Genomic DNA, 12,652 nt, shown 5'->3' on the forward strand with positions numbered 1-12,652 from the left:
GCATCTCTAAGACTAAGTGGAATCTGTAAAGGAATAGCACATAAGCACTGTACTCTAGTTGATAAAGTTGTTGCCTCCTCTTTCTAAAGAAAGCACAGGCTAACAATTTTGATACTGTTGTACACACAATGGGTTTGAACAATTAAGTGAATGGATGGCAGATGGTGAAAGCCAGGTGTCTTCTCCCTGTTAGAGTGAATTTACAGGTAAGCGAGGAAAGAAAGCCACAATGACATAGGTGGTAATGGATTAGGCGGAGTAAGACACAACCATGTGAACTCATATTTAGCTTAAAATAGATATGCATGTGGAGGAGATGGCACTCCAGTCCAGTATTCTTGCCTGGAGAGTTCCATGGGCAGAGGAGCCTGATGGACTCCAGTCCATGGAGCTAAAAAGAGTTGGACTGGACTGAGCACATGCACACAGATACACATGGTTACATAGAGAAACATGCAGAGCTAAGTATATCTACAGGCATTTGTATACACACATATGCATTCCCTGCTGTCAGATGAGAGATTCTACAAGTAAGGACACCTCAGTAGCAGCAAGAATACCTAGAGTCTGTGATGACCTAGAGGGGTGGGAGGGAGGGGCATATATGTATACATATAGCTGATCCACACCGCTGTACAGCAGAAATGAACATAACATTGTAAAGCAATTATACTAAATTAAAAATAATACTAATTAAAAAAAAAAAAAAAAGAATACCTAGAACCCAGATCTTGGCTTCTAACATCACTTCTGAAGAAGATGAAGCAGATTCTTTCTGGCTAACCCTAGGGCTGGGGCAGGAAACAGAAATATAGAAGATAATCTTGAAGCATCTTTTAATGTTAGAAAGTAAGGAAATATTTTTTTTAAAAAAACCTTACATTAATAGAGAGCTGTCAAAGGAAGACAGGAACCAACTTAAAGAGCTCACAGTGTCCAAAACTGAAACAATTTGGGGAACAAAATAAAGTAGTATTGGATTCCAACCCAAAGTACAAATATAAGTATACCCAGGAGTCCAGACCAATATAAGCAAATGATTGAGTAAATTAATAAATGGAGTGTGAGTGAGTGAAAGTTGCTCAATCATGTCCAACTCTTTGTAACCCCATGGACTATACATACAGTCCATGGTTTTCTCCAGGCCAGAATACTGGAGTGGGTAGCCTTTCCCTTCTCCAGGGGATCTTCCCAACTCACAGATCAAACCCAGGTCTCCCACATTGCAGGGGTATTCTTTACCAGCTGAGCCACAAGGGAAGCTCAAGAACACTGGAATAGGTAGCCTATCCCTTCTCTAGGGAATCTTCCTGACTCAGGAATCAAACCAGGGTCTCCTGCATTGCAGGCAGATTCTTTACCAACTGAGCTATGAGGGAAGCCCTTAATAAATGGAGGAAAGAGACAAATCTTCCATGCAAAAAAATTCCAAAAAATGTATATATATAATCTACACATAAGAAAGAGAAGCATAATTCTCCACTTCTTAAGTATAGGCTGTTCACAGTGACGTCCCTCTAAGAAGCAGAATTTAAAGAAAGAAAAACGAGCAATCTTTTCAGTGCAGAAAACGAATACTACTGCAGCCAGGTGATCAAGATCAATATCAACAGTGATAAATCATGCCTGATAGTGAAAGTGAAGTGAAAGTCACTCTGTTGTGTCTGACTCTTTGCGACCCCATGGACTATACAGTCCATGGAATTCTCCAGGCCAGAATACTGGAGTGGGTAGCCTTTCCCTTCTCCATGGGATCTTCCCAACCCAGGCATCGAGCCCAGGTCTCTCGCATTGCAGGTGATTCTTTACCAGAGATCGAACCCAGGTCTCCCGCATTGCAGGCCAATTCTTAACCAGCTGAGCCACTGGAAAGCCCAAGAATACTGGAGTGGTAGCCTATCCCTTCTCCAGCATAACTTCTCAACCCAGGAATTGAACCAGGGTCTCCTACATTGCAGGCAGATTCTTTACCAACTGAGGTAGTAAGCACCGTTTACACTACGTGATCAAAGTAGCACTGTACCCTATGACCTTCCTCTCAAAAACCCAAAACCTCAATCTGAGGAGGAGAATTTCGACTAATTCCTATACAGGGCATTCTCCAAATACCTGACCAGTACTCCTCAAAACTGTAAAAAGCATCCAAAACAAGGAAAGTCTAACAAACTGTCACAGCCAAGAGAAGCCTAAGGACATGTGACAACTGAGTGCAACGTGACACCCGAGATGACAGGTCCTGGAAAAGAAAAGGCACATTAGTTACAACTAAGGAAATCTAAAGTATAAACTTTTGTTTGTAGTAATGTACCATCGAGCTTCCCTGGTAGCTCAGCGGTAAAGAATTTGCCTGGCAGAAAAAGGAGATGCAGGTTTGATCCCTCTGGCAGGAAGATCCCCTGGAGAAGAAAGTGGCTACCCACTCCAGTATTCTTGCCTGGGAAATCCCAAGAACAGAGGAGCTTGGCGGGACAATAGCCCATGGGGGCTGCAAAAGGGTCGGACAGGACTCAGTGACTAAACAGCAATGTACCAAGACCGTCTCATTGATGTAACAAATACTAATGCAGGATAGTAATAGGGGAACAATACGGAGGTATATGAGATGTCACTTTACTATCTTCACACTTTTTCTATAAATCTGATCTAAAAAACAAAATATGTTTTTAAAAATACCATTTAAGAATGTATCTAGAAAACACTGAAGAGGCTGTAGTAAAGCATGGAAGAACCTCACACCTTCCATGGATACACTAAACCTCAAATGTTTACAACTACTCCATTACAGAATTTTTCTGAAGGAAATATTTTCAATCACTAACAGCTGCAAACAATTTCACACAGGAATTCCCTGCAGGGATGTACCCTAAGTGAAGTACTTAACTAAAATTAAAATTCTTTTTCCTCTTACATACCATTGCAGATGTCTGAAAGTTTGTAATTATCATTTACTTGTGTTGCCTTCTGATGACCCAAACATAGTTGTATGCTTAACACAACTCCAAAAAGCTGACTAACTTTATATAAATCAAATCAGTGCTAAAATATCCATCTGACAAAACTTCAAGCATCTAAACCAAGACCTTAAGAAAAACCATCATCTTTTATTCTGGATACTCTTAATGTATTTCCTCATACATGCCGTGGTTCAAGTGAGCTGCTGCAGAATTAAAGTAGATAAATGAAGAAAACAGAAGAGTCTGGAGAAGAAGAATAAAAAGTAGTGGGTGAGGATTTCCCTGGTGATCCAGTGGTAAAGACTCTCCTGCCCCACTGGAGGGGGCATGAGTTCGATTCCTAATTCAGGAACTAAGATTCTGCATGCTGCATGGCCAAAAAAAATTGGTAAATTTTTTAAAAAAGTTTAAAGTAGTGGGTGAACACGGGTGTAAAATAATGAAAGAAAAGGAACAGATTACTATTTGAAATGTACCACATAAAATCACTGAAAGGAAAGGGCAGGAAGCCTATGCCATAGCATTAAAAAAAAAAAAAAGAACTGATACCTGAAAAGTATTAGCATAGACAAAAAATTTAAAGCAGGAAAATCTAGAGATAAAAAAATAAAAATCTTTACATTTGATTGGAAACAAGCCAAGTGTTCAAAATTTGGCATTAGATTCCCAACAGGAAACAAACAAGAATAAACCATTTTGAAGAAACTTCATGCTAAATACAACTTAAAATAATCCCCCAATATTAGTAAAAGGATGAAAATTACTATATAATGATATTCAATGACACTGAAAAGTGGGAGAAAAAAGATTACAATGAGGATGTATCAAATATTGTGAGTTATCTCACAACACTGGAATTAAAAGCAAGTTATCTTTCCTTTTCTTCTATGAAGAGAATGATTTGTGGAATTTTTAGAAGTCTTAATTTCTGAATTCTGCACTAAAAGCAGTCTATAAAATGTTATTATATTTGCGATACATTCTACCCTACCCTTTACATGGCAAGTCTACAAAGTGGGTTATTTTTCAACTTGCCAAGTAAAAATGTGAACCCATGACCCAAAATTTCCCACACCAGCTACATAAGAACTATAGTAATATGTCCAGAAAACTCCAATTCCAAATAGAAAATAGGTGAGAAAGGACAAAACAGCCTTTAATTTTCAATGACCACATGATCTAAATTACCGGTTCACACTTTACAAAACCCAGTTCCCTGTAGAAGAATGGTATCCTTTCAATGGAAATACTTTAGAAGCAATACACAACACAGCTACTTTGTTATATGTATATAAAGAAGACTACTAGGAATCCCAATTCTTCTATTTCCCCCCAAAATAAAGCCGAAACCAAAGCAGTCACACGCGTCTCAAACGAAGTTTTATCTGAACTCTTCAGGATTAGCTATTCCTCTTATTATCTGAGGTGAGGACTGAAACCGTCAAAAGAAAACCAATAATACATTTCATGGAAATACATTTTGTAAAGGTGAATTCCAATTTCTAATGCTCTACCGCTCTTGACGCCTAAGGGGTTCAAATCCTCATACCTAATACATGATCCTACCCCCAAAGAGAGTCCAGCGAGGCTGTGGGTACCATGGGGAAAGGATTTGACAAACAATGCAAGGGAGGGGACGAACCCTGGCAAGATTCTGCATACAGGGAGTCCTTGAAAGGAGAGAAGAAAGTGAGAGGGTAGGAGGAGCGGGCAGGGTCTTGGAAACCCACTCCGAAGGCATTTACTGACAAAGACTCCAGAAGGGCCATCTCCCCAAAAGTAAAATGGTAAGTGAGCCGAGTGAAGCCGCTAAGAAAGGAAAGTCACCAGGAATTAGGAGTGACAACTACACACAAACAACGTGCTCTCTCGAAATTGGAGGGGTATACGATGGCGGGATCTTGTTGCAAAGTGTCAGTTGGAAAAGACCACATACACACACCCCCACCAATGTGGGGATGGAGGGGGTAGCTCTATGAAAGCCCAAGTCTCAGACAAGCCGGGAGAAGAATATACGGCCCTGGAGTCGTCCGGAGGACCAGAGAAACGCAGGTGTACCTGCGGAAGCTCAAGTTACCGGGAAATAAGACAAGGACCGTGTGCGTCTCCTCCGCCCACCCTGCCGGAGCCCCGAGCGCGGAGGGCGGGCACCGGCTCGGGACGCCCGGGACCCGCGCGCGGGCTCGCTCCGGAGGCAGCGCCCTAGCACACCTGGCTCCCGACACCAGTTGAAAGCAGTCAGAGTGAACGAAGGCGGACGCGGCGCCTGGCACCGCTCCATCTCGGCACACAAAGGCGGGTTTTGAAAATCGACGGAAGAGTCCGAGACGCGGGACCCCGGTAGGCGCCCTTCTCCGAGGGGCTCTTACCTCGAATCCGCCCTCCGGGCCGCGCTTCCCCGGAGGCTCCTCGAGCCCTCACCCGGCGGGAGGCGGCGGGAGAAAGCCCCCGACCCGGACCGCTCCCTCCCAGTCCTCTGCGAGCCGCCGGCCGCCGTCGGCGCCCGGCCGAGGAGAACCGGTCTCCCGGGGCGAGCTGAGCGCCGGCCTCGCACTCGACGAGACTGCCTCGCCCGCCGCCGCTGCCGGGGAAGTCTGGAGCTGCACGCCCGCTCGCCGGCTCGCCCGCTGAATCGGCCGCGCGCCGCGCACGCCCAGTTCCTGGAGCGAGCCCGCGAGCACGCGCCGCGCGCCCTGAGCCCAGCTCCGCTCTCCGGGTCTTGGCGGCAGCCGAGCAGCCGATTAACTGGTCTACCCCAGCGCGGGAGGCGAACGCGCCCGGAGGCCGGGTGGGCGGGAGAGGGGCGGGAGGAGAGAGGGCAGGGCACCTCTCGGAGCTATCAAGGCCACGATCAAAGTCGGACCGAAGTTCTGAGCCGCCGACGTGTTTCCAGAAGTCAAAAGTCCTGTTTCCTAGCAGGACCGACTAGCAGCCGGGAGGCTCTGGAAGGGGAGGAGAGCAAGAGGTTTGCCCCGGGCAAGAGTGGATGCTCCGGGCGGAGGGAGCGCCCCAGGTCCTGGTGCCCACATCGTGGCCACTAACCTGCGAACAGTAAACCCGGCGCACCCAAAGACCCTCCAGCCTCTGTCTTCCTCCCAGGACCCTACCACCATTTTTCCCCCCCTTTTGTCTCTTCTTTTTATTTTTCTCCCCAACTCATGCCATCAACTGGTGGCACCCAAGGGGGCCTCCATTCGGTCCCTGGGAGTCTCCAAACTGCCAGTCCTTAGCTGCAAGCAGCAAGACCAGACCCGCTTCACACGCCTGCCTGGAATGCTATTTTTTTTCTCGTAGCTCCTGCCAAGAGCCTGATGTGGTTTGAAATAGTGGAGGCTTCTTCCACATAATACCTTTCACGACCTTGCTCAGTTCAGTTCAGTCGCTCAGTCGGGTGCAACTCTTTGCGACCCCATGGACTGCAGCACGCCAGGCTTCCATGTCCATCACCAGCTCCCCAAGCTTACTCAAACTCATGTCCATCGAGTTGGTGATGCCATCCAACCATCTCATCTTCCGTCATCCTAACCAACCCTCATAACCTTTTCTCTGCCCAGTAGTCTCTGGAAGCACTGAATGAGAAGTCTTTTCGTGTGTGACGTTGCATTCACTTCTTCTTGAAACCCCCCCGTTTGTCATAGCTATGGCCCCCTCCTTTCTTACTTCTTTAAGGTCAGGACTCCCAGGAATCGAGTAAAGACTATAAAATAAACTTGGTTAAAACAGATTGAATCTGCTTGTTTCGTCCAATAAGGAAGAAGGGTAGTCAGGGGAAAGAAAGATTTCACACCAAGATGGGAAATAAAACCAGTATCCTAAAAGTTGGAATAGACCTTAAGTCTGGTCCACTATCTTAAGTAGAGATCCTCTCTCCAATATTTCCTCTACACCATCAACCACTTAAACTTTTCCATTGTCAGAGATCTCTATTTTTATCTATATTATGTATAATTATAATTTTTATTGAATACTATACCAGGAACTTCCCTGGTAGCTCAGAGGTTAAAGTGTCTGCCTCCAGTGTGGGACACCCGGGTTCGATCCCGGGGTCGGGAAGATCCCCTGGAGCAGGAAGTGGCAACCCACTCCAGTATTCTTGCCTGGAGAATCCCATGGATGGAGGAGCCTGGTAGGCTACAGTCCACGCGGTCGCCAAGAGTCAGACAGGACTGAGCGACTTCACTACTGCTATACCAGTAAGTATGCAAATTTTATATGCTATTGCTAATCCTTAAAATGAGATGGGCCTCGTTATACCTATTTAGCAGGAAAAGGAAACTCCGAAGTTTCATTCCTTTTGGCAAAGCCAATGCTGATGCCAGAATTAAAATCCAAATTAAAACTGCTTAACTCTAAAGTCTGTGTCATTTGATTTGTGAACATCAAATCAATTTTCCTTAACTTAAGCACTGGTGCTTACTCTGCCCCTAAGAGCCACACAAAATTAACATCATTTCTTATTGACATCACAAGGCTTGAAATATTTGAACCAATTAAGTAACTACCAGATCTTCTCATATTTTCTTCTGCTCCAAAATCTCTAGAACCTCTCACAGTTCTTCAAATGGAATGATGAGTCCTCATAAGTACACTCCACACCCTGCCTTGAATGTGCTTTGAGTTTCCACTTTTCTCCTTAAATTGTGTGCTCTGAAGAAAACACAACGTTCAAATATAGTGGGTTGAGAAGCAAGTATTGCAGGGATCAGCCCCTTTGATGCAGGCATACTCTGACAATCAGTTCAGTTCAGTTCAGTCACCCAGTCGTGTCCGACTCTTTGTGACCCCATGGACTGCAGCACGCCAGGCCTCCCTGTCCATCACCAACTCCAGGAGTTTATCCAACCTCATGTCCATTGAATCGGTGATGCCATCCAACCATTTCATCCTCTGTCTTCCCCTTCTCCTCCCGCCTTCAATCTTTCCCAGCATCAGGGTCTTTTCCAATGAGTCAATTCTTTGCATCAGGTGGCCAAAGTATTGGAGTTTCAGCTTCCACATCAATCCTTCCAATGAACACTCAGGACTGATCTCCTTTAGGATGGACTGGTTGGATCTCTTTGCAGTCCAGGGGACTCTCAAAAGTCTTTTCCAACACCACAGTTTAAAAGCATCAATTGTTCGGCGCTCAATAACACATCCCAAACCTGCATTAGGGTTTTTAGCAAGCATATTCAGTTCAGTTCAGTCTCTCAGTCGTGTCTGATTCTTTGTGAGCCCATGAAATGCAGCACGCCAGGCCTGCCTGTCCATCACCAACTCCCAGAATTTACTCAAACTCACGTCCATCGAGTCAGTGATGCCATCCAGCCATCTCATCCTCTGTCGGCCCCTTCTCCTCCTGTCCCCAATCCCTCCCAGCATCAGGGTCTTTTCCAATGAGTCAACTCTTCGCATGAGGTGGCCAAAGTATTGTAGTTTTAGCTTCAGCATCAGTCCTTCCAAAGAACACCCAGGACTGATCTCCTTCAGAATGGACTGGTTGGATCTCCTTGCAGTCCAAGGGACTCTCAAGAGTCTTCTCCAACACCACAGTTCAAAAGCATCAATTCTTTGGCGCTCAGCTTTCTTTATAGTCCAACTCTCACATCCATACATGACCACTGGAAAAACCATAGCCTTGACTAGATGGACCTTTGTTGGCAGAGTAATTATAGAGAGGTAAAACATCCAAGTCAATTTCACATAGACTACAATTAAACCATATCTTTCACCTTACATAGTTTATACTTCCATAATTTTATGTTAGGGCTTCCCTAGCAGCTCAATGGTAAAGAATCTGCCTACAGTGCAGCAGATACAGGAGACACGGGTTTGATCCCTGGGTCAGGAAGATCCCCTGGAGAAGGGAATGGAAACCCTTTTCAGTATTCTTGCCTGGAAGTCCCATGGACAGTGAGCCTAGCAGGCTACAGTCCTCGGGGGTACAAAGAGTTGAACATGACTGAAGCAACAGCACATGCACACACACTCATTTACATTCTTACAACAATCTTCTAACAGTCTCCATTTTATACGGGAGGGGGAAAAATACACAAAAACAAGAGCCATAAGTCATCTATTATGTGACAAAGTTGAGATTTGAACTCAGACAGCTTGCATCCAGAAAACATGCCTTTGATGATTATGTTCTACAGTACATTAAAAAAAAGTAGACAGAGAGTGTAGAAATTCCAAACCAGCAGAGGAAGGGCAAGGCAATAAGAAATGAACAAATAAACATAAGAGTATATCCATTTTTCTACCCTGTGCAAAGAAAAATTTTAAAAATACTGGAAAGAAGTGTAGAAAAGGGGGGTCAAATAAAAGATAGAAAGTAAAAACTGAAGGGAAAAACATTCAAATATGTAAGTAATCACAACATAAAGATTAAATTCTATAGCTAAAAGAGTCAAAGTACTTTTCAAATACATTGGTATATGCTATTTATAAAACATAAGGACATGGAAAACATATATCAGGTATATAATAATGAAAAGAAGACTGATGGAGCTACATTAATCTCACACACAATGAACTTTAAAATTAAAAACCATTATTGGAGATAGAAAGGGCATCACATAAGAATAAAATCTGTAAGAAGAAACTGATAGATCCAACATTACGTTGGGCTATTTCAAAAATATCTTACCTATTGATAAGTTATTGGCAATTCCATGTATATAGATAGATACAGATATATAGATACACAACATTTAGAGATTAAATGTCGACATACAACACTAAGAGAATACATATTCTCATCAAACCTGTAAGAAATACTTACATAAATTTACCAGTGTACCTTAACACATTTCAAAGAATTTGGATTATTTGGACCAGGAGTTGAAAAACTTCTGTAATGGGCTAGATCCCAGGTGGCGCTAGTGGTCAAGAACCCATCTCCCAACACAGGAGATAGCACAGCAAAAAGCACTGAAATATGTATATTACCATATGTAAAATAGATGACCAGTGCAAGTTCGATGCATTAAGCAGGACACTTAAAGCTGGTGCTCTGGAACAACCCAGAGGGATGGGGTGGGGAGGGAAGCGGGAGGCGGGTTCAGGATGGGGGAACACATGTGTACCTGTGACTGATTCATGTCAATGTATGGCAAAAACCATCACAATATTATAAAGTAATTATCTTCCAATTAAAATAAATTAATTTTTTAAAAAAGGAAAAAAAAAAGACTTCACACCTCCACTGCAGGGGGCACAAGTTTGATTCCTGGTTAGGGGAACTAGGGTCCCACATGCCAAGTGGCCATAAATAGATAAATAAAAATATGTCAACCATCCTTAGCTCACCAGCTGTAAAAAAAAAAAAAAAAAAGGTGTTGACTGGGTTTGTTGATTCCGAATCTAAACTTCGTAATCTCTGTTCACAAGGCAACAGATTTAGAAATACATTGCAGACTAATTGTTTTTAAGATCTCACTTAAAAGTTAAATAACAGTACATTTTAATGTTTAAAGATCCACTTAAATAAGTGGGATTTAAAAATAGACTTCCAAATAACCATGGATCAAAGAGAAAATCATGACTGAAAATTTTGAAATACTTAGAACTGAAAAAAAGAGAAATAAGTTCTGGTCTAGTCAGGACATGAAATATCTCAAGCAGTGAACATGAGGCAACAATCACCACATTCAGCAGCATAAATGATTCTTAGAGACATAAAGTTGAGTGAAGGTCACATAAATTATGTGCAGTAAGTTGCTCCTTTTACAAAGTTCAGAAACAAGCATAACTAAATGACATATTATTTGTTGTTGTTCAGTCGCTCAGTCATGTCCGACTCTTTGTGACCCCATGGACTGAAGCACACCAGTCTTTGCCGTCCTTCACCGTCTCCCAGAGCTCGTTCAAACTTGTGTCCATGGAGTTGGTGATACCATCCAACCATCTCGTCCTCTGTCGCACATATATGTTTGCTAAAACCAGTGTATAAACAAAGGAATGTTTATCTTAAAATTCAGAATAGTGGTAACATCTAAGGAGTCAGGAAGGGAAATGAAAAAAAGGGAGGTTTTTATAGACAAATTGTAATAGTAATGTACTGGGGGTGGGGGCTTCCCTGGTGGTCAGACAGTAAAGAATCTGCCTGCAATGCAGGAGATCTGGGTTCCATCCCCGGTTAGGAAAGATCCTCTGGAGAACCCCTGGAAAAGGGAATGGCAACCCACTCCAGTATTCTTGCCTGGAGAATCCCATGGACAGAAGAGCCTGGTGAGCCACAGTCCTTGGGGTTGCAAAGAGTCGGACGTGACTGAGTGACTAACGCTGCTACTACTGCTAATGTACTATGTGTCACTGGTGTTTACCGTAATTACCACTCTTGCTCCTGTGGAGGAAAAGGTTGTTAAATTACATACAGCAGGGAGGAGGACATTAATGCAGGGAAATGGTTATAGCTATGGAAAGGCTGGAAAAGATGAGCCAGAATGAGAGAAGAGGGACAAGGCAATTGTTACTCAGATTTGTGGTGAAAGTGATCCAGTTAGCGTTCTCTCATTTACCTGGACACAGGTCATCAAAATGTGAGATTGCTTTTTATCCCTGACCTTTCAAAGTCCCCTGAGCTCTGTAGATAAAGCACTCCTTTCCAGGAGAACCACAGATAGTCTGTCCCATGTCTCTGTACAATCAAGGGAAATTTAGTTCTCCTAAATCTCACTGTTATTGATTCCCTTACTAGTAACACCTGAATATTCTTTAAAATGCAGATGAGACACCATTCATTTTACCTTTTTGACATTACTGTACTGCTCACTCCACGGAATGGAAATTTGCCTTTTGAAAACAGTTATCTCACTTTTTTTTTTAAAGGGAAGCAAGGCAAGTTTTACTGAATATCTACTATGTTGCAGACACTGAGGGCTATTTGTACACATTCTCTCAATAAATCCCTACTCTAAGATCATGAGAATGATTTTTTATCTCACTATTCATAGCTTTTTTTTCTAATCAAATCTAAACTTTTAATTTTTCTACTTGTGTCTAATCACAAAAGCAGATGAAAAGCAAAGGACAAAAATAAAATAACAATGGGGAAAAGCAAGCCTTCAAAAAATCATTAATTTTAAATTACAGAATAGCCATAAAATGGAATTCACAATGAAAAAGAATTAAGTGGTTATATTAAGTACTAACTTGGATGAACATCAAGATATATAGTCATTTATAAGGAAAGGTGAGTTGTAATACACTATGTAGTATGAATGAATTTATGTAAAAAAGAATAACAGCTAAAGAAATACAAGCCATATTTTAACAGTGTTTTTTTATTTAAATTTATTTATTTTAATTGGAGGCTAATTACTTTACAATATTGTATTGGTTTTGCCATACATCAACATGAATCTGCCACAGGTATACAGTATTTTTTATGGGGAGAAAGGTGATAGTGTAGCAAAGAGTTCCTTTCACTATTTAGTTAATTATTTTTTGCTAATTTTATTTTATGATTTTATTTTTTTACTATTTTAGTTAATATATTTTTATAGTATTTGAATTTTAACAATGGACCTGTATTATTTTGTGGCAGAGAAAATTTAACATAGTAATATTTTGTACATTTTGTGTGTTTCTGTCTAGAATTCAGTGAGGTTTTTTAAAATTTTGGTTACTGAGGCCTAAAATATCTTTAGGTTTCTGAGCTAGAATAACCCTCAGGCTATTTAACAATTCCCCTTGGGAACCTTCATTGGCATTGC

General features: G+C 42.3%; 1 protein-coding gene across 3 annotated transcripts in view; it reads right to left on the reverse strand.

Moving 5' to 3' along the window:
• The window catches only part of EPS8 (epidermal growth factor receptor pathway substrate 8), a 197,366-nt gene extending 191,772 nt beyond the window's left edge, over positions 1 to 5,594 (reverse strand). The window contains exon 1 of one of the 3 annotated variants that reach the window (XM_027541429.1): positions 5,324 to 5,594. The gene's annotated coding sequence lies outside the window, so the exon portion shown is untranslated. The remainder of the gene's footprint in view (positions 1 to 5,323) is intronic. The other 2 variants (XM_027541433.1, XM_027541426.1) reach the window with 2 other exon arrangements.
• Positions 5,595 to 12,652: the final 7,058 nt, after the last annotated feature.

Source organism: Bos indicus x Bos taurus, chromosome 5 (assembly GCF_003369695.1).
Source record: "Bos indicus x Bos taurus breed Angus x Brahman F1 hybrid chromosome 5, Bos_hybrid_MaternalHap_v2.0, whole genome shotgun sequence".
NCBI lineage: Eukaryota > Metazoa > Chordata > Mammalia > Artiodactyla > Bovidae > Bos > Bos indicus x Bos taurus.